Source organism: Parasteatoda tepidariorum, chromosome 9, assembly GCF_982258835.1.
Source record: "Parasteatoda tepidariorum strain Cologne lab strain chromosome 9, Ptep-v5.0, whole genome shotgun sequence".
Lineage (NCBI taxonomy): Eukaryota > Metazoa > Arthropoda > Arachnida > Araneae > Theridiidae > Parasteatoda > Parasteatoda tepidariorum.
In genome coordinates, this window is record NC_141763.1 from 67,657,122 (window position 1) to 67,677,657 (window position 20,536).

Consider the following 20,536-nt stretch of genomic DNA (forward strand, 5'->3'; position numbering starts at 1 on the left):
TTCCAATTTCACATCTTTATGGCTAATTATAAAAAAATTTCTAATAGTACTATTAGGAAGAAGGAGCTAAATAAATTTTATTTCACATTCAGTGTGAAAAAAATAATTTAATCTTCAATCTAATCACATCAGGGCTCTAAATAGCAATAGGACAAAATTGAGTATGCATTAAGCACTTAATCTGATTGCTGCCATAGTCCCCTATGAAAGAAAAAGCCGGACAATCAAAACAGGCTGCTGTTGTTTTTTGTTCGTTGCTGTCTAAAAAAAAGTATTAAAATGACGTATTTAAAATCATCAAACCAAAGTGAATATGGTATCTTGGTCACTTATTTCAATCAAAGAATTGCAACACCACAAAACTGTTAACCTTCAAGAGGCCAGATGACTTAAAAAAGCGAAGAAGATCTTCACTTAGATGTTTTGATGAGGTAGAAAAACATATAAAAACGTTAAAATTGCGTTAAAAGTAACTAATTGGAAACAACATTCATCTGATCTGGGAAAGAAAAAGTCGCTGGGGCCACTCTGGCCTGCTTTTAGCTGTAGAGAGAGGAAAACATATATTAAAATAAAAACCGATAAGTAGAATTTGTCAAAATGAACCATCTTTTAAGCAACAAGATAGTTTTATTTATATAATAAATTTGTTTTAAAGTATGTAATTATTTAAGAGGCATTCTATCAAGTAATAGATTTAAATATAAAATAAAGTGAGGTCTGTTTAGTTATATCTAAAATTGAATAGAAACAAATCATTTTTCGCATTTTAGGAAGAGGATTTGAACAGAAAAATAATTCAAACGTCACCAAACTTCATACAAAAATATTTTATTGATACTAGAATTTTAGACAAAGGCAAGTAATTGACTGAGAGCGACAGACGTTATACGAAGGGGCAGATATTTAAATTATAAATAAACTTTAAAAAGAAAAATATGAGCACTTTTTTTAAGAAACACAGATTTGTTTACCCTTGTTCTAAATAACATGAAAAGGAACAATTTTCTGTCTTATTGTTTTTGAGACCTATGTACAGAGATGAAATTAACTAATTCACCGAATTCATTATATTTTATTTAAGTTAGAAATTCGGAATAAAAAATATGTTTTTCTACTAGAGTTTGTCGTAGATATTGCATGATGCATAAGAATTAATAAAAACTTTAAGAAATAGAAATGTTTTTTTATATGTTCGTACTTATCATAATTTAATTATATAGACTTAAAAAAATTTCAAGAAATGGTGAAGAAACATATCAAAATTTAATTTAATTTAATAGATTAACGGTTGAATAAAACGATTTTTTCTAAAATATCTATGCTTAAAAATATATATTTAGCTTAAAATGCTTTCATTTTATATGTGCTATGAAAAAAATTGTAATTGAAATTTTAGGACAAGAAACGGGGAAACCTATGTAAATTGCATCGCTTCAGTTGTTAACTTAGCAGGGGATCAACTTAAAAATCGGGATGATTTTTTTTTTAATCTTATCTTATAATACGCTATTTTTAGATATAAGAATTGAATATAATGGATATTTTATCTCTGTAAGAAAATTGGATCAAAAAATTAATATTGTATAATATATTCCTTATGTATCACCAATCAAGTTGAAACTGAATAAAAAAATGTTTACTCAACTTTAAAAATTCATTCAGAAAATACACCCTATATCTTAGGAAATGAAATAAATTGCATGAAGGATTACAATTCACTTTATAAATTTATTAAAAAAATAAGAAATAAAACAAATATACTTATTTTGTTAGTTATACATGCTATTAATTTACAAACAACGTTCTTAAAATATAATTCACAAAAACTTTTATGCAATTAGAAAATTTGAAATTATATTCGGTTTAACATTTCAAAGTTTATAGTTAAAAAACTAGTTGTTATAAAGCCTTTAATATTTTTCCTTGAGATCAACTCTCCAAGAGGTTTAATATATCCTTTTATATTATTTCACTAATTTCGTAAAATACATTCAGTAATAGTATAAAAAAATTCATATACAGCATACGCCTGAAACAGGATGTCAGGTTACAAAATCTTTCTGGTAAGGAAGAAAATTTTTTTATTCTGTCAATAAAATCAAAATATATCGTACTTAACATATGCATTTGGTAATTTTATCAGAAATTCTGGTTTTTAAGATTATAGTTCATGTGGTGAAAATCAGAATTTTCAGGAACCAGGAAATCTATAAATTTGTAAATTACACATTTAGTAAAAATACAAAATAGAAAGGTAAATTTAACCGAATAAAAGGTTTTTATGCAAGTACAATGATTAAAATTACCAATTTTTATCACATTTACTATCAAACTGCATGGTAATAAAACCATATTTTATTGCTACTTTTACCAAAAGTCATAACCAAAGCGCTTCGGAAAAAAGTATCAACCTCTTTGGTGTTTCCAATGAGCCATTAACACCATAAATTTTATCATATTTTGGAATTTGAACCATAATTTTTTCTCAATGATTATATAGGATAAGTTCGGTTCCTGATATTAGATTTTAACTTGATAAGTTTTACTGCTTTGGAATTTTCCTGAAGATTGGTCTATACTAAATTATAATAATTGTTTAATCAATGAAAAACAGCTTAATAAAAAGAGTCAATACAATCAACATAAATATTGATTAACAAAAAATTTCGGAATGGTATAATATTCTTATTTTATTTTTATTATTGTGATTTCATTTCCTTAAAACAGCCAATCCTTCATTTTATTCATGAAAATATATACATGCATAACGAATTATTGAGAATTTCCTCTTTACATTGCATTTGAGTTATTTTATAAATTGTATTGTTTTTTTCCTAGTAAATAATTTAAAAGAAAAGCAGACATATTTTTCTCAAGTTGTTATAATTATTTTTTTATTTATATATTTCTAACTTTTAAGTTCTTTTGCCAATCAGAAAAGATATTTTTTAAATGTTTACGTTATTTTATTCCTTATTTAACCGTATTATGATTACTTCCTTCGCTTTCATTCATATTTTCAGGTGAAGATGGAGAAAAAAAAATCGTGTCCAAGATGGTAAAAAAGTTTGCATACCTCTTACAAGGTGCAATGACCGATGTTCTATATGGAGCATGAGAAATCTGTCAAACAATCTTTTCTGCTTGCTTACTTTCAATGCAGGGAAACCATTCTAAAGAGCCCTCCTGGAAGTTCTTGAACCTTGACATTGAAGCGACCTTGAAGGTGGAGTGGTTGTATTCAGGGTAACGGTATCTACTTAAAAGAAAAATATCCAGGATGTAGAACTCACAATGAACAGAAATTGAAATGGAAATACATCGGAAATCGGTATTGTTTGTAAATAAAAAGCACTAAACAAGAATAAGTGCAAAATCCACCAAGCAGATTATTTTCGGATAAAGCAAAATAAAATTATTCTTACTACATCATAATGCATATCAAATATTCTTTTTAAAATAGCAGTATACACTTATTTTAAAATAAAACATAATAACAAAATTTTTAAGATAATCAAATTCCAACATTTTATATGATGCTTACAATTATACAATATAATTATGTAATAGAATAGAATAGAATAGAATAGAAACCATTAATACATATGATAGAACCTATCATATTCAAGTCTTCATCTAGAACGAAAGTACTAAAATAGACCCAATTAGTTAAAATATCTTTAAAGAAGTATTCATATAACTCCAATAACAGAAACCAATTAAGAGTTCATACATTAAAGTTTACACATTTCGATTGTCTATGTGATTGAAATTTTAGTTTTTATTTAATATATCTAGGTATATTATTAAGACGATAATATGTATCACGAAAATACTTTAAAAAAATTATGTTATTACGCCACTTTATTAATCGTAACGTGCAATTACGTGGTGAGTAGTTATTTCTCTATAGTTATTTTACTCGTTATAATGATTGCAACTTATTTTTAGTTAATATTATTAAAATATGTTAAAAAGAGTTTAAAATTTTCACTTAATTATTGTAAATTAATGCAAATACAAATTATATATTTTTTTCCATATGAAATTGTTTTTAACATCGCATTTTAAAGAAGAATATTGAAAAATTAAACTTGAAGTTCCTAAAAGCTTTCACTATGTTTAAAAATAACCCAATTTGATAGCTTAACTGTAAGCACACTTCGAGATTCGACTTCTTTAAAATGCATAAAGTTTAAAGTTAAATTAAAAATAAAGTCACTGAAAAAGACATGCCTGCTATATAAATTTATAGCATAAGTGTCTGTTTATTATATATATTTCTAATTACTCATTTTTCTTTTTTTGTTTTCATTTTATTAGAGAATTGGACATTTAACTAAAACATATATTGCACAGACTATATAATTTTCCAAACATTATGTGCAAAATAAACTAAAATGAAATAATTAAGCAATTTTTTTAATACGCTGTTTACATGTCGCAAACATTCAAATCATAATTGTTGTAAAATTAAAAATTTCTCACAAAATGCAGCGTTCAAGTTTCAATTACATCTAAAACTTAAAATTTAAATGTATTTGATAAAAACGATTGAGAAACAAAAAACTTTAATAAAATTTAAATTAAAGTTTTTTTAACGATAGTAAAATAACTCTGCACAAAGAAGCAAATTATGGTAAAATTACCGTACTGTATGGTAACGATATGTTTGGGGAAAAAAGTCATTCTGGAATGAAAACCCCAAAAATATGGTATTTAAATAACTAAATTGGAAATTTTTCCGTTCGTATGGTAACGGTTTATCGGAAATTCTGGTTTTCAAATTTATAGTCCTAATTCCCACTCATTTAGAAAAAATAAGAAACTGAAAAGTAAATTTAACAAAATAAATGGTGTTTATGCCATGCTTTAAGTTATTATGATAAAAATATCAAATTTTATCAAATATTATAAAACTATATTTCCTTTTTAATTTTACTAAAACCATTAGCAAAGCACTTCGGTTAAAATAAACGAGCTTTTTTGTGTTCCCATAGAGATAGGAACATGATAATTTTTTTCATTTTTTGATAGTTTTGACCATACAATTTTTCTCACTGTAAAACCAATGTAGTTAAAAAAAGGTTGAAAGAAATTTTAATTAAAATTTTGATTATGATATTAAAACAAACTCTACACATGTGTTTTATTTGTAGAAAATACTTATTCTTATAAGTTCCGTTCTGATATTTATAATAAAAAAAACTTTTCCAAGGAAATTCCAAATTGTTTTTCAAAACTTGAATGCTTCGTTTTTTATTTCTTGTTTTGTTCCTTTTTTTTTTAAATGTTCTTATTTTTAAAAAATTTCTGTGCAGATATTTTGTGCTAATTTTTAAAATAAAATTTTTGACGAAAAATTAAAATTTAAAATGACAGTTTCTTTTTTTCATTTTAAAAATATAAGAGGACATCACAACAATAAGGATAAAACAAAGCAAAATGAAAATATTCCGAATTTATTGAAAAAGCATGTAAAAGTTGTCTATTTCAAACCGAGTTATAAAATCTAACCTCCTTTAATATCTACAGAAATGAAATTATCATTTTAACCAAATCAAAATTACACTGCAAAAAAATATGGTCATAACTACCAGGCATAACTTACCAGAATATGGTAAAATTTACCACATTTCTGGATCTAGGAGAGCACCAAAAAGCTCGGCAATTTTAACAGAAGTAATTCTGATAATAATACTAATGATGCTATAAATACTGACATGAACATTATATCAGTATTTATATTTAATAATTGATCAGACTTGTGTAGATCAATGTTTAAATAACGATTGTATTATTCTATTTATACTTGTTAACACGCTAAGGAACAAAGTATGGACAAAACTGCCAGAAAAGGGTACAATTTATCGTATCGTGGTTCTATGGGAACACCAAAAACTCGGTAGATTTTACCCAAGAGTTTTGATAATAATTTTAGTATAATTAGCAAGAAAATATGTTTTTATAATAAATGATATATTTGGTCAATGTGATAAAATTTCGTAATTTAATCATATCTTAGAGCCATTATTATCAAAAACATTTATTAGGTTAACTTTACTTTTGAGTTTTGTATTTTTTACTAAATATGGGTAATAAGAAACATAAGTTTGATTCCTAGAATTCCTGGTAACCTGGTTTGATTCCCAGAATTCCAGAAAAATTATGAAATGGAGGTTTAAAATTCGTATATTTTGGATTTCATTACCAGAATTGTAGTTTTTTTTAAAAATCGGTAATGTTCCTACCATACAGTGCGGTAATTTCACCGCAATTGTTTTTCTCCATGCAGTGTTTAATTGAAAATTATTCCCAATAGATATATTTTTAGAATTTCCTTTTAAAAATTTACCACTTACTCAAAGCTAAACTAAAAGACCGAAGTATATAATAAGCTAACGATATTAAAATTTCTTTTAAGTATTTAATCTTTTGAGAACGCAAAATTGAACAGATAAAAGTTCATAATACATTCATATTGTAATTTGAATGTAGATCAACCCAACTAGCTTTTATTAAATATAAAAATAAAGATACCGATCAGTTTGTAAAATTAATTAGTTTCATTGTTAATAATGAAAGAATTACAAGTATAAATAGAGAGGGGACTCTTTCTTCTGTCTGCTAACACTCGCCAGCTCACAGAAGAATTCAAAAGTTTGCTGAGCAAACCCTGTTCGATTCTCTGGTATAAATGAGAACATCCGAAGTCTTAAATTACTTATGATTGATAAGTAGTAATTAATACAGATTAAGGTTTGTTCATCCTTTAAAAGATATTTTTCCTTTAAGGAAGGGTCTTTTAAACAAATGAAAGTATAATGTTTAGGAAAACTGAAAGTTAAAAGTTACACACAGAGAAAAAAAGCATGTCAAAGCTAATAGATAATGGTAAAATTTAGCTCTACGGGAACACCAAAATGCTCAGTAATTTATTTCGAAGTGTCTTGATAACGATTTTGGTGAAATTTTCAATAAAATGTAGTTTTATAATTTTGGATAAAGTTGGTAAAATTTGGCAATTTTATCATGTTAACTTAGAGCATGGTATAAAAACCATTTATTCTGTTAAGTTTAACTTACAGTTTTGTATTTTTTATTTAGTGTGTGGAAATAGGATCTATAATTTTTAAAACCAAAACTTACCATATGAACGTAAAAATTATCAACTGAATGGTTTAAAATTCGTATATTTAAGCTTTATTAGCTTGAATTAGTTGTTGTTTCTTTTAAATCAAAAATGTCATTGCCTTATATTACGGTAATTTTATTAAATATTTTTTTCTCTTGACTTTTCTGCCTTTTTCTCACATAACAAATAAAATTTAGGTAACTATATAGTTAAAAAATCTTGGAAAAATTTTAATAATTAAATCATTATAAAAATTTTGGTCTAGAAAATTTAGAAAATTTAGGCAATTTTTTGTAAAAAAACTTCATGTTAATATTTTAGCTACTGCAAGTATGCATCAAATATTATGCCACCGTTAATCTTATCTAACAATAAAGAATTTCAAAGTAAAAATATTATATTTATTTCAATTTAATTAAATAATAGGAATATTATCGTATTCTAAATTATTTAGAGCTGATAAGTATGTACCCAGATATCAGTGTAAGGTTAATTTTAGTGTCAGAAATATCTTTATCACGAAGCCCAACAAGGTTTACAAATAATTAGTAAATAAACCGTGCGAGATTGAAACAATGTTAAATTTAACTATGTCAGTTTGCGTGCTATGAGGTTCACATTACGCTGGAATAAGCAGCTCTTTAAATTGAGATTCAATCTGCATTTACAGAACAAGATTAGAAAAAATTTCTGAAATTGAGGATGAATCATCATTCGCAAATCAAGAGTAGAAAGCGTTCTCGGAGGGAGAATTAATTCATCTTCTCAAGGTTTATTTTAAATTATATGACCATCACTGAAACAATGTTTATTTGAGCAGGCTTAAATATTACTTTCTTTAATCATTAAAAGTGAAAATTGGCCTGATCATTAAGTTTTCATCACAAACGAAGTGTTGAATATGAAAACCTGTACAAAGCTAAAATTTTTTTAAAAAAGCAAAAACAAAAATTATCTGTAAATAAAAGCTTACAAGTTTTATTTTTTTTAAATGTTTTTTACATGCCGTTATTCTATCTTTAAAGAAACAAGCTTAGCATACTAATATTTCTACTCAGTTTAAAAAATTATTAATTAGTCAAACTTTCTATGCCAACCAAACAAAATTGAGAAAAAAGAAGAGAAAAGATAACATACTAATATTTCTACTCAGTTTAAAAAGTTATTAATTAATCAAACTTTCTATTCCAACCAAACAAAAATGAAAAAAAAAAAGAAAAGATAAGAAAAGAAAAACATTTGCCTGTTATCTGTGTACTGTTATAATTCTGGTAAAATTTCAATGAAATGTTAGAACTGAATTTGCTTTAAAACCTCAAACTTATATTATTTTAAGTAAAAAAAATTGCTTTTGAACGGTTTTTTTCCTTACATAAGGAAAAATTGTTTAAATGCAATTGAAATTTCATATTTTATATAATATTTTGCGTAATCCACCACATTACTAAATTAAACTTCCAAGGATCTTTTGAATTTTAAGGTACGTGCACAACTGCAATAATTTTCTTCATAGAAAATTTCGACAATAAATTCAAAAAATTCAACCATTATTAGAGCTAAATAGGCTCTGATTAATGTTTCAAAGCGAATTTGAATTAATCTTCATTTGTAACAGTTTAGACCAAGAGTTTCCAGGTTTTAGCCAGAGAATTACTTCCGTTTATTTCACCTGTATCATCTGCTAAGTAAAAAAAATGAATCAGAAGATTTTCGATTGATATAGCCTATTATTAAAATTTCGCTGGTTTAACATTAACCATTATTAAAGTTAAATAGCCTCTGATTAATGTTTCAAAACGGATTTGAATTAATCTTTATTTGTGAAACTAAGACATTCCTGGTTTTAGCCATTCTAAGAAAATTATTTTGTTTTATTTCACCTGTATCATTTGTTAAGCATAAAAAAAATTAATCAGATGATTTTTCGATCGATATAACCTATTATTTGAAATTTATCTTATTTACCATTAACCATTATTAGAGCTAAATAGCCTCTGATTAATGTTTCAAAACTGATTTTAGTTAATCGTCATTTGTGAAACTAAGACTTTCCAGATTTTAGCCATTCTAAAAGAATGACCTTTGTTTTATTTCGCCTGTATCATCTGTTAAGTAAAAGAAAATATTAATCAGAAGATTTATCGATCTATAAAGCCTATTATTTGATATTTCACTGGTTTAAATTTTTTTCTTGAAAAATATAACTCAAATGCCATAATTTCATAAGAATCGAAAGATAGACTATAAAAGTTGTACGTGATCTAGGTACAAAATAAATTCTTAGTTACTAGGGAGTTTTGTTTTTATTGAATTTTGATATTTAAATGCTCGAAATTTTTCAAGGAATTTAACGTGACTTTTTTTCATTAGATTCCACTGAAAATTCTTACTATTTATTGCATAAATATTAATATTTAATATTTATATACTGCAAGTTTCTTAAAACATTTGACTCACGCAAAGTGTTTATGAAATTTTTGAAAGCGTTCTGTAGCGTTAGGTTTTGTTTATTCCTTTATTTTTACTTCTTGCATTTTCAAACTGTGGTACAAATTCATTTTCAATAAATTTTTCATAATTTTTGGAACCGTTTTTTTCCAAGTTTAATGCATTCTCTCTGTTATATAATTTTTCACTTTCCCATTGTTTTAAAAGTAAAATTTAGTTATTATGAGATAAATATGCTAATATTAAATATCATAATTAAATTTATTATGTAAAATTTATCATATAAAATTTATTATGTAAATATTTTTTATTTTTATTTTAAAAATATGGTAAGATCTATTAATTATATTTCTTACCAGTCCTTTTTTTCTACTTTTTATCCTAATGAAATATTTTATTTTAAGTTAATCTTTAAAATATGAAGTAATAAATCAGAAAACGTAACATTAAGAATTTTTTTTCAAGCGGACATGCGAAAATTGGATCAAGAAATAATTTTATAAGGACTTAAAAATTAAAGATTATTTTTTATTTTTTCGGTAGTATTACCATTATGTAGTAGTTTTTTTTAAATCTCTTTAAGTAGTTTTTTTTCTTCTGAATAGAAAGAAGGAAATTATTATTAACCACTGAAGTTAATTACTTTCTTAAGAATAAAATAATAATTATAAACAAATTTTTAGAAAAAAATGTTTTAGGTCATTAAAATTTTAAAAGCATTTATCTTATAAAGATTAAGAATATTTGGTTGAAAACAAACCATAAATTAATTTGGCCAAAGACAGGAGTGTGTGGAGAAAAAGATTCGATGTCTTTTGTGCCACTTCGGCATGAAGAGGATAAGTAAGTAATTTTTGGATTTAAATGCAATAAAATATATATATATACATTAAAATAAGAAGGAATTCATAATATGGATTTATATTTTTCGCGAGTATATATGGTTTTTACCTTTTAAGTAAATAAAGTTTATTTATCCTAACATTATTTTATGCTACTCTTTAGGGGCATCTAATACAAAATTTAGCCTCCTCATACTTTTACACGCCACTGGACGTAAATATAGATAAAGAATATCCAAAAATTGTCTCGATATCTAAACATTAACACCCAAAAATCATCTCGAAAATTAAATTAAATAAAGACCACTTCAAATTTCGACCACTTTTCCAAACTAAAATAACTATGCCTTTTGGAATAATTAAGAAAAAAATTTATTTTCGGACTTTTCTTAATTTTTATTCCAGATCACATTGTCTGAACACAATTGTAACATTTAAAAAACTTTTAGATCTCCTATACAGAGGAAAGAGGTGCACCTTTGAATTGATTTTTTTGGAAAGTTCATATTTCTCATACTTATAACTTATTGTGTGTAATTTAAATAGAAAATTCAACATACGTATATTAAGTAGAAAATTCAACAAACGCAATCAACATACCTTTTTAACTTGTTAAGCTAAAATTGAATATTTTCTCAACTCATAAAATTAAAAAAATTTAAAAAGAATTTCGAACATGCTCTATGATGAATGTACCTTTGAACTAGCTTGGGACAGCTTTGAACAAGTCAAGAAATTTTCCTATTTAGTGAAATATATGGTGTATGTGACACGTTTATTGAAAATTATGCAGTGAATATTCACAAAGTGTTTCGAGTTTCTTAGTTCTGTTTTCACTTTCATTTATTATCCATTTCTTCGATAGCAACTTTACATTTTCCGTTAAAAAATATCTCTCATTTTCCTCATTAAAGTCTGGCAAGTCTTGAGAACAGGTGCCTATTTTTGAATGCTTAAAATATGCTGACTTTTTCCGCCTTGAAATATTTTAAAGCAAATTAAATTCTATACTATCAACCATATCGTTTCGCTTCAACTACTTTTGGATTGTTCATTTTATACAAATAATAGCTAGAACAAAAAAATTGGTGAATTATAAAAATATACACCTTTAAACCTGTTCATTATGAAAAATAATCAAATTTAAAAGCTTTTAAGTCAGATTTAAGCCCCTTAATTGGAACAACTTATTATGTTGCCCCAGTTCTGTTGAATTGAAGTAGTTATTTTCTTGCAGTGTATTCAAGCTTATCTTCATTGTCAAGTAATTTCAGTTTTGTATGAAACTGAAATAAAATTAATTATATTACTTAACTAATTTCATTAAAAATACTTGTTTTTTCTTTCACAAAATACGGATCTATTGAGCATATAATATATTCAATTATCATCATTTCTAGGAATGGTTGAAATATTGAGTCTCTCTCTTTTTTGTGGTTAGAGCACTGACAAAAAAAGTAAGATCAAAACTGGCTCTATGGTAACACCAAAAAGTTTGGTAACTTCTATCGATGCATATTGGTAATGATTATGCTAAATTAACAATAATATATGATTTTATAACATGTGGTAAAAGTTGGTAAGTGTGGTAAAATGTAGTAATTTTATCATGATACCTCAAAGCAAGGCATAAAAGCTATCTATTCGGAAATTTTTTCTTTCAGTTTTGTATATTTTACTAGATGTGTTGGTAATAAGAGGTATAGTTTTGAAAACTAGAATTCCTGGTATGCTGTTACCATATAAGCGGAGCAGTAATTAAATGCTAGGCTTAAATACCGTATATTTTGGTTTTATTAACCAGAAATATGTTTTTCTTTTTAAAAAAATATCATTACCATACTGTACGGTAATTTTACCAGATTTTAGCCTCCTGGAATGAGCTTTTCTAATGTATTGGTATTCAAAATTTGCCTAAACTTCTTTTCTATATCCTCTTTAAATCTTTTGTACTAAGTCACATGAACACCTTATGCGGGAGAATCGCTTTGCAACTAGTCAAGCCTTATATTTGTTGCTAACTTAGAAAAATAGATATCCCGATTTTTTTTTATAAATCGAAAGCAGACTGCTGCGTCCTGTACAATAAAAAATTGGCTCGGGAGATAGATGGTTCGCTATGGTACCTAAAATATCCTCAGTGGTAAATGTATCATGGTTTAGCATTCCCTTGCCATTCGACTAACCATTGGAATTTTTCGTGGTTTTCATCTCAACAATTTTTTTTTATTGTTTAAATATGATTCATAAAAAAGAAGACTATTTTATCTCACTTTTTATTAACCATACTTTTTATTTTATAGGAAAGTTAATAACTTTTGTTTCAAATTGTAGAGCATTTCACAGTTTAAATTAGCAACATATTTTTTCGCGCTTATAAATGAAGCTACGAAATATAGAAAAATTAACGTGTAAATATTTCAATGGTGAAAAACTATAACCATCTCCCAGAAATGCTTCATACTTTGAAACAAAAGCTATCAACTTTTTAATAAATGAATTAGTAGGGTTAAAAAAGAAAGTAAAATAAGTGATATTGCAAAGAGACTACATTTTTAGTTAGTCAATAATATATGCAAAACAAACTATGTACGATTGCAATCCCTTTTTTTAACAATACCATAATATGCCAAGAAATATTTTTTCTTAGATTTCGAACATAGTGAACCACCGACTTACTGCTGAGTCCCCTGATGGTTCACTATAGTGGGATCTGACTGTATATGAAAATAAGAAATAGATAACATACAAATACATCGATATAGATAAACATCAAAATAGAGAACATATAAAAAATTAAGAAACAATATGATTTGCACACATTTAAATTCTTTGCAAAATCCAACGCATAAAAATAACTGTAAATTTTGAAACTAATTTAAATTTTTTTCTTCAGAAAATAAGAGCATTAAAATACTAAAGTCTTAATTTTACGCCTCAGAGGTATTACTTATTGTTTTATTTTTCTTCCGAAAATATAAATGCAGATTTCGTATATTTATTATCATAGGAATAAACTAGCTTTAATTGCATTCTTGAAAATTAATTTTTGGTATATCCATATTTTTTCAAAGAGTATGAATGCAGTTACTAAGAGAATTAATCAGATAATTAATGATGCATAGCAATCATACTGTTGCAATTTTTTTTTCTTGAATGAGTTCTAGAAATTGCACTTTCACCTTCTTTACTGAATGCCTCATTAATTCGACTAAGCAATGTCACCCAAATAAAGACTAAACTATTATTTTCTTTACTTTTCTTTTACCAGTCTCTGTAAATGTTAATTTGCTTTCAAATTCAATTGCTTATAAAATTGTGTTATGGAAAATGCAGCAAATCTTTACAGTGTTTAGGTAAAATTTTGCATCTATCCAATTATGAATTGTTATTAATTATCGAACTAAACATGTATGAAAATGCCATTTTATCGTAACTCTTGATTATTATTTATATGTATTTTTAGTTTCATTAAGGCATATAGTTTAGTTAAAGCATTAAAACTCTTCTGACTTAACAGGTATAAATAAGCAAATACACTGTAAATAATTCCGGATCAAATTTCAGAAACAAGTGCCTGCACACAGGGTGCCAGTACTTTTTAACTTAAACAGATATACAGTAATTTTTATAATAATAGTTACTGTAAAATTACGAAATCACTGTAAGTAAATAAATATTACTGTAAAAATTATGGTACAAAATTTCACAGTAAAAATGCATCCTTATGGAAAATAAATTTTACGGATACTGCAAGGAAGTTCTTTTTACTGTAATTTGATCTGAGATTTTTCTGGGATTTACAGTGTTCAGAATATTTTAATTGATTATTTATATTATTTTCCAGTAGGAGTTTATTATAAAAGAAAAATTAAAAATTTGAACACTCTTAAAAAATAAAAAAGACAAGTAATATTAAAATTTGAAACTTTTCAAATAATTTTACTATTGGAATAGTTTAAAAATATTATGTTTTCGCACATCGTTTTAATATTTGCACGTACTTTGCATTATTTTATTTACAGATGTTTCTTTTAATCTACAAACAATTAACTAGCTGATTAGACTTTTATTTTTTGCATACAATCGATGATGTATAACGTTTCTTTATGCAGTTCTTTCAGTTGTCTCCTTTTAAATATTAAAATTTCTTAACTAAAAAAACAACAAATTTTCTTTAGGCTTATCATCTTATATAGTTATTTTTATATACACTTTTAGACTCACAGAAATTTGGTTTAACTTTCAATCATAATATCGTTCGAATTTGACACAACCTTAAAATTGTTAAGTTAAGACATTTGAACTGAACTATAATATCGGATAGACTAGTTTACCAAGTACGTTAAAAGGTTTTAAATGAGTCATATAAGAAAGTTGTAAATGGTTTCTACAATATTCTAGTTTAAAACACATCATTATCTCAAAAAATGCAGACATTTTGGATACTGTTGAAACCTAATTTCCTGTGCAAGTTGAAACAGTTTCGTGAATTTGCTTCAAATTCATAATTATATCATCATAGCATATTATTTCGTTCTTGTGCATAAATACACAAAACTATGTTTCAACTTGCATGGAAATATGGTTCTATTGAACAAAATTAAGTGGTATTTTGGTTCAAGATACTTATAATATGCACTGAGAGAAAAGTATGGTTAATACTACCAAAATATGGTAAAATTAACCGAGTTGTTGGCTCTATGGGAACATGAAAAAGCTCGGTTATTTTTTTCCAAAGTGCTTTGGTAATGATTTAGATAAAATTAACAATAAAGTGAGATTTTATAATGTATAATATAGGTTGGCAAAATGGGAGAATTTGGTAATTCTATGATGAAACCGTAGAGCATGGCATACAAAAATTATTATGTTAAATCAACTGTTCAAAATTTTAAGTTTTATTAAATGTGTGGTGATATAAACTAAAATTTCGAAAATCAAAATTTCCGACAAACTGTTACGATTTGAATGAAACAATTTCCGAATGAAAATGTTTAATTAACCGTATATTTTGGTTCCATTAACCAGAATTAGGCTTTATTTATTTTACCAGAAATGTCATTGCCATTAAGTACGGTAATTTTATCACAATTAATTTCTCCGTGTGGATCAACCTGGGATTCATACTTCTGAGTGTATGTAACCAACAGTGAATTTTCTTTAATGCGTTAATTTTTTTAAACATTTTAATTATGAAATTATTACATCATTCAAGCATTATATTATTATACAATTTTGCTATTAAGCAGGTTTTGCAAATAATTTGTTGAATGTTTTTCTTTTATCTTTAAATTTAATAAGAATGCTAAATTTTGAGCTGTAATTGCGTAATTCTAGATAAAGAAATAATTTTATAAAACTAACATACTTGTCATGAAAATTTTTTTCAGTATTTCAAAAAAAAAATAATATTGATCAGAATATTTATTTCCAAAACGCCAGAGAATGTCCATTTAAAAAATTATATGAAATTATTTTTGTAGCAGGTATTATAATGTGACATTAATTCGTGAATTACGTATCGAAATGAAAATTATGAAATCAAAACAACTACATTAAGCACATTGTAATATTGTGAAAAAATGTATTGTAATAAAAATGCTCACAAATAAATTTTAATTAAAGAATTTATTTATTTTTGAATTTATATGTTTCTTAAAAGATCATCAGCTTAAATATTCTGCAAATTTACCAATTAATTTACTAAAATGTCTTAGTTTTACGTGTGAAACTAATCAGCAATTTCTAAATTTTATCATCCTTACTCAATTATTAAATAAATAGATTAGTTGCTCTGTTGAAAAAATGAGTCATATTTGAGTGATATGCAGTCTTTACAATTATACTTAGAGAGTTTTTAGAACAACAATATATTTTTCACTTAATTCTAATTTATACTAACTTAAGTTTAAATTCTCTATTTATATTTAAAAGAATGCTGCCTTAATCAAAGACATTTAATATTTCAAAACATTTTAGATTTTATTTCAACAATGCTTTTGCGGCTTTCTTAGAAACCACGAGCTTATTTATCTGTCACGATCTGAGCTGTGTATGAATTTAAATTTCAAGAAAAAAAAGAGTTTTGCCTACACACAAAAACAATATCCTTACAGAGGGTTAACTTTAAATAACCTTGCTTTTCTGTTTCCAAAACATTGTTATAATTTGAAACTTTGCTGAGATGATCGAAAGCTTTTAATTAAAAAAATGTGCTATTAAGTACAAAATTAAAAAAGAAAGAACTGAAAGCTCAAATAAGTCCACACATTAAGTAAAAATTGTAAAATAAAATTACTTTACCAAATATTAGGATCTAGAGTTTTAAAATTAAGAATCGTGAATATTGCACGAGTGACAATGGCGGTGAAGGATTAACCCTTTTGAGTACAAATGGATAATGCTCGTAAAAATCCTAATAAATACATAAATAAAAAGAAATTAAAAGTGCAAAATGCAAATACGTATTTCAAAAGTGCAAAAAAAGCTATCAGAAATAAATAGTGTATTAAAATAATTCCATATTTCTATAGTGTATCTTTGAAATTCCTACATCAAGTCATGCCTACCAAATTTTAAATCTTTAAAAAATTATAACTTTAAAAATAAATTGATTTTGCGATCAAAAAGATGAAAAGCATGTTTAATCGTATGTTTAATCGTTTTGAAATTATAAAAAATAATATATCATCTTTACTTCATGCTTCCATAAATTTCATGCACACATTTTACTGGCATGAATGTTACCGCTGAAGTTTAAAAATCAGTTATTTGTTATCGATCAGTTATCCATTATTAGAACAAACTAGATATTTATTATCAGTTACTATTTATCTAGCTAATGTGCATATTAAATAGGGTGATCCATTAAAGATCCAAAAATTGTTTCAAACCTCAAATTACCATCACTAACTACATATTTGGCACATTATATACTAAGCGCTCGTTAAAGTGAAAATAAGATCTTAGCCAGAATAGCAGCAACGTTTCAGTACGTTTAAATTAAAATGTAACTTATTTCTTTTTCGCTTTTTAAAAAAAGAAATTATTAAAATCAAATAGAGAAAAAAAGTATGGTGAAAATAACCAGAATATGGTCGGATTTATCGTGTTTTGGCTCCACAGAAAACCCAAAAAGGATCGGTAGTTTTTACCTAAGCGCCATGGTAATAATTTTGGCATAATTAACAATAAAATATGGTTTTATAATAGGTGATAAAGATTGGTACTTTTATGATAATGCATTCAAACATGGTGCAAAAATCCCTTATTCGGTAAAATTTGCTTTTCAGTTTTGAGATTTTTACGAAATATAAGGTAATAAGAACTATAATCTTGAAAAACCAGAATTCCAGAACCATATGAATGGAGAAATTACTAAATGACTGGTTTAAATATGGTATATTTTGGTTTCATTAACAAGTCATTACCATACAATACTGTAGTTTTAGCAGATTTTTTTTTCTCCGTGAACAATCAGCTAAAAAATTGTCAGAAACAATCAAGAAACATTTTTAAAACCAAATCGTACGTATAGAACACCATTGCAATTAAGAAAATTAACGTGATGTCATTTATTTATTTTACAATAACTGACGAATCAAATAAAAGCAATCAATGTGTTAGATTAAGATAAGAAAAATAAGAGCGGATTTCATTGTTTTTAGAAATATAATTAATCCATATTAATCCATCATGCACTGTAAAATAAATGCTATATTACCGAAAATTTCTGGCAACAAAATTGCTGGAAATTATCCGCATGCAGGGGAAAATACAGATTGACCGAAATTTCCTGTAATAAAACATCACAGAGAATATCTGTAAGCACCAGACATTTTCTGTTGGTCAGAGTGCAGAAGAGAAATTCGGCGTAAAGGTAACTGTATACCCTCTGGTTTGAGTACTGAACTAGATTTTTAAAATTTGAAATAAGCTTTGTAGTTATTCAATTTTTTGTGTGATGCTGTGCAATTTTTTAAACATCGAAAACCATAGCGTTTGAAAGAATCGTCATCGAATTTTTTTTCCGACGTTAAGCTCAGACGAACCAAAGCGGGATCCGAATCCAGGACCTTCCTGATATGAGGCTGATTCCTTGTCCACCCTATAGGCATCTGTTTCAATGTATCAAATCATTTGTTGCCACTTTTATACCAAAGTTTTCATAATAAAAACTGAAAAAAAAACTGTATTCAACTGATACAATTTGTATCAATGGTTACATATTTAATTTGTTAGCAGAAAAAATGCCTCTTATGACATATTACGATGTACTAAATAAATAATCCCAAGAAACTGAAGCGGTAAGATATTATTTGATTGAGAACTTCATTCGATTCAAAAATATACAAATCGGAAATAACAATCTGCCAAGTCTTGAAAATGGGTGTCGGTTTTTGAGTGCTTGAAATATGTCGACTGTTATTTTATACATGCACATGAAACTTTTAATCAAGTAAGATCACGACGAAGTTTAACAGTAAATTTCTGTTGTTATAGAAAGCAAACATTTTCCTTAGCTATAGAATTATTGTATTTTTTAACAGAAATTTTTTTACGGTGTATTTGTAAATGCAACTTAAGCTGTGAAGCAAATGTGAAAAAATAACTCTCCCGCAACAGTTAAACTCCGATTTTTTTTAAACGGAGGGGATAAAAAAAACCATAGAAAAATGTCCAATATAGAGCAATCCGGTCTATTTTTTTTCTATCCGTTACCGTGACCTCGTTTTTCCTTTGTGGTGAAAGTGAGAGTAGTGATTCTACAGATGTTTGAAAGATCTCCTCTTCTCAATTTTTTTCCAAGTTTATGGTCAATAACCTCAGGAAACACGTGGAGAAAGAGGGAAAAGGAGAAAGTAGAACAACTTTGGCACGCGCGTCTTGTACCACCACAACCAAGAAATTTATTTCGTATCTACTTTTCTCCAAAGTAGAATCCCCCTTTTTATTGAAAGTAATGTGCAAATTCAACTTTCTTATCGATTTAATTTTTAAATGCTATATGTATTTTACAAATAGCATTTAAAAATGTTATTTTTAAATACTACTTTTTAATAGTTAAGACTTATTCATGAATTAATTTCTAATTTTAATTTATCTTTCAAATTAGTATTAGTAACTGTGCATTTTTATTGTATTGATTTAATAATCACGAGATGAAAGATTGATTTAATAATCACGAGATGAATGATGGATTTAATAATCGTTCGATAAATGATAGACTTGATTTAACAATCACTTTTTGATTGATTTAATAATCACATGTTGATTGATTTCTTTTGATCCCTTGATGATTTAATAATCACTTATGAATCATGTCAAAACAATCAACAAATTAGTTGATAGAATGAGAAAAACAATGCTTAATCTTTGCTGAATTCGAATTATGCTTAAACTTTGTAACTTAAATTATACGACAGCTGTTAATGAGCATCTATATCTAGGTAAAAGTTGGAAAAACTTGATTCCGCATCTTAATGGAGCTAATTATTTAATCTGCAGATTAGATAGGAAATATGCATACTAATGAGCTATTTTGAGCTTAAGAGGTAACATTTACGTTCTATTGTTTTGCAAAATATAATAAATTCACCATACAGTGTATAAAAAAAATGCTATATTACGAAAAATTTCTGATTGCGAAGTTGCCTTAATTTTATTATTTTAATGACAACCCTAGCATTTAAATAAACAATTATGTTTATTATGTAAGAACCATTCATAGATTAATTTCTCATAATTACTTATCTTTTAAATTAGGATTAGTAAATATGTAGTTTCAGCTTTTTATTGATTTAACATTAACGTGAAAATATTGCATCAATTTTAGAATAATAAAATTATTTTTAAATAAGATATGCTTATTACATATGCTTATTATGCTTATTATATGACCAATTACATCACGCACGTTTACGAGAGTTTGAACCACCGTAACCATTTATTTGTTATCTGTTTTTCTGCAAAGTAAAATCCCCTTTTATTGAAAGGACTAAGCAAATTTAAATTCTCAATCGATTTAATACGCAACATCATTTTTAAATACTATGTGTATTATACTTATTAATAAAGAGTTATTCAGTACTTAATATCTAATTTT

The 20,536-nt window shown here is 26.2% G+C and overlaps 1 long non-coding RNA gene across 1 annotated transcript in view; it reads right to left on the reverse strand.

The window, feature by feature from the left end:
* The window catches only part of LOC107437847 (uncharacterized), a 339,730-nt gene that overhangs the window by 309,564 nt on the left and 9,630 nt on the right, over positions 1 to 20,536 (reverse strand). The window contains exon 2 of the long non-coding RNA XR_015429297.1: positions 3,080 to 3,259. This is a non-coding gene — a long non-coding RNA (uncharacterized LOC107437847). The remainder of the gene's footprint in view (positions 1 to 3,079; positions 3,260 to 20,536) is intronic.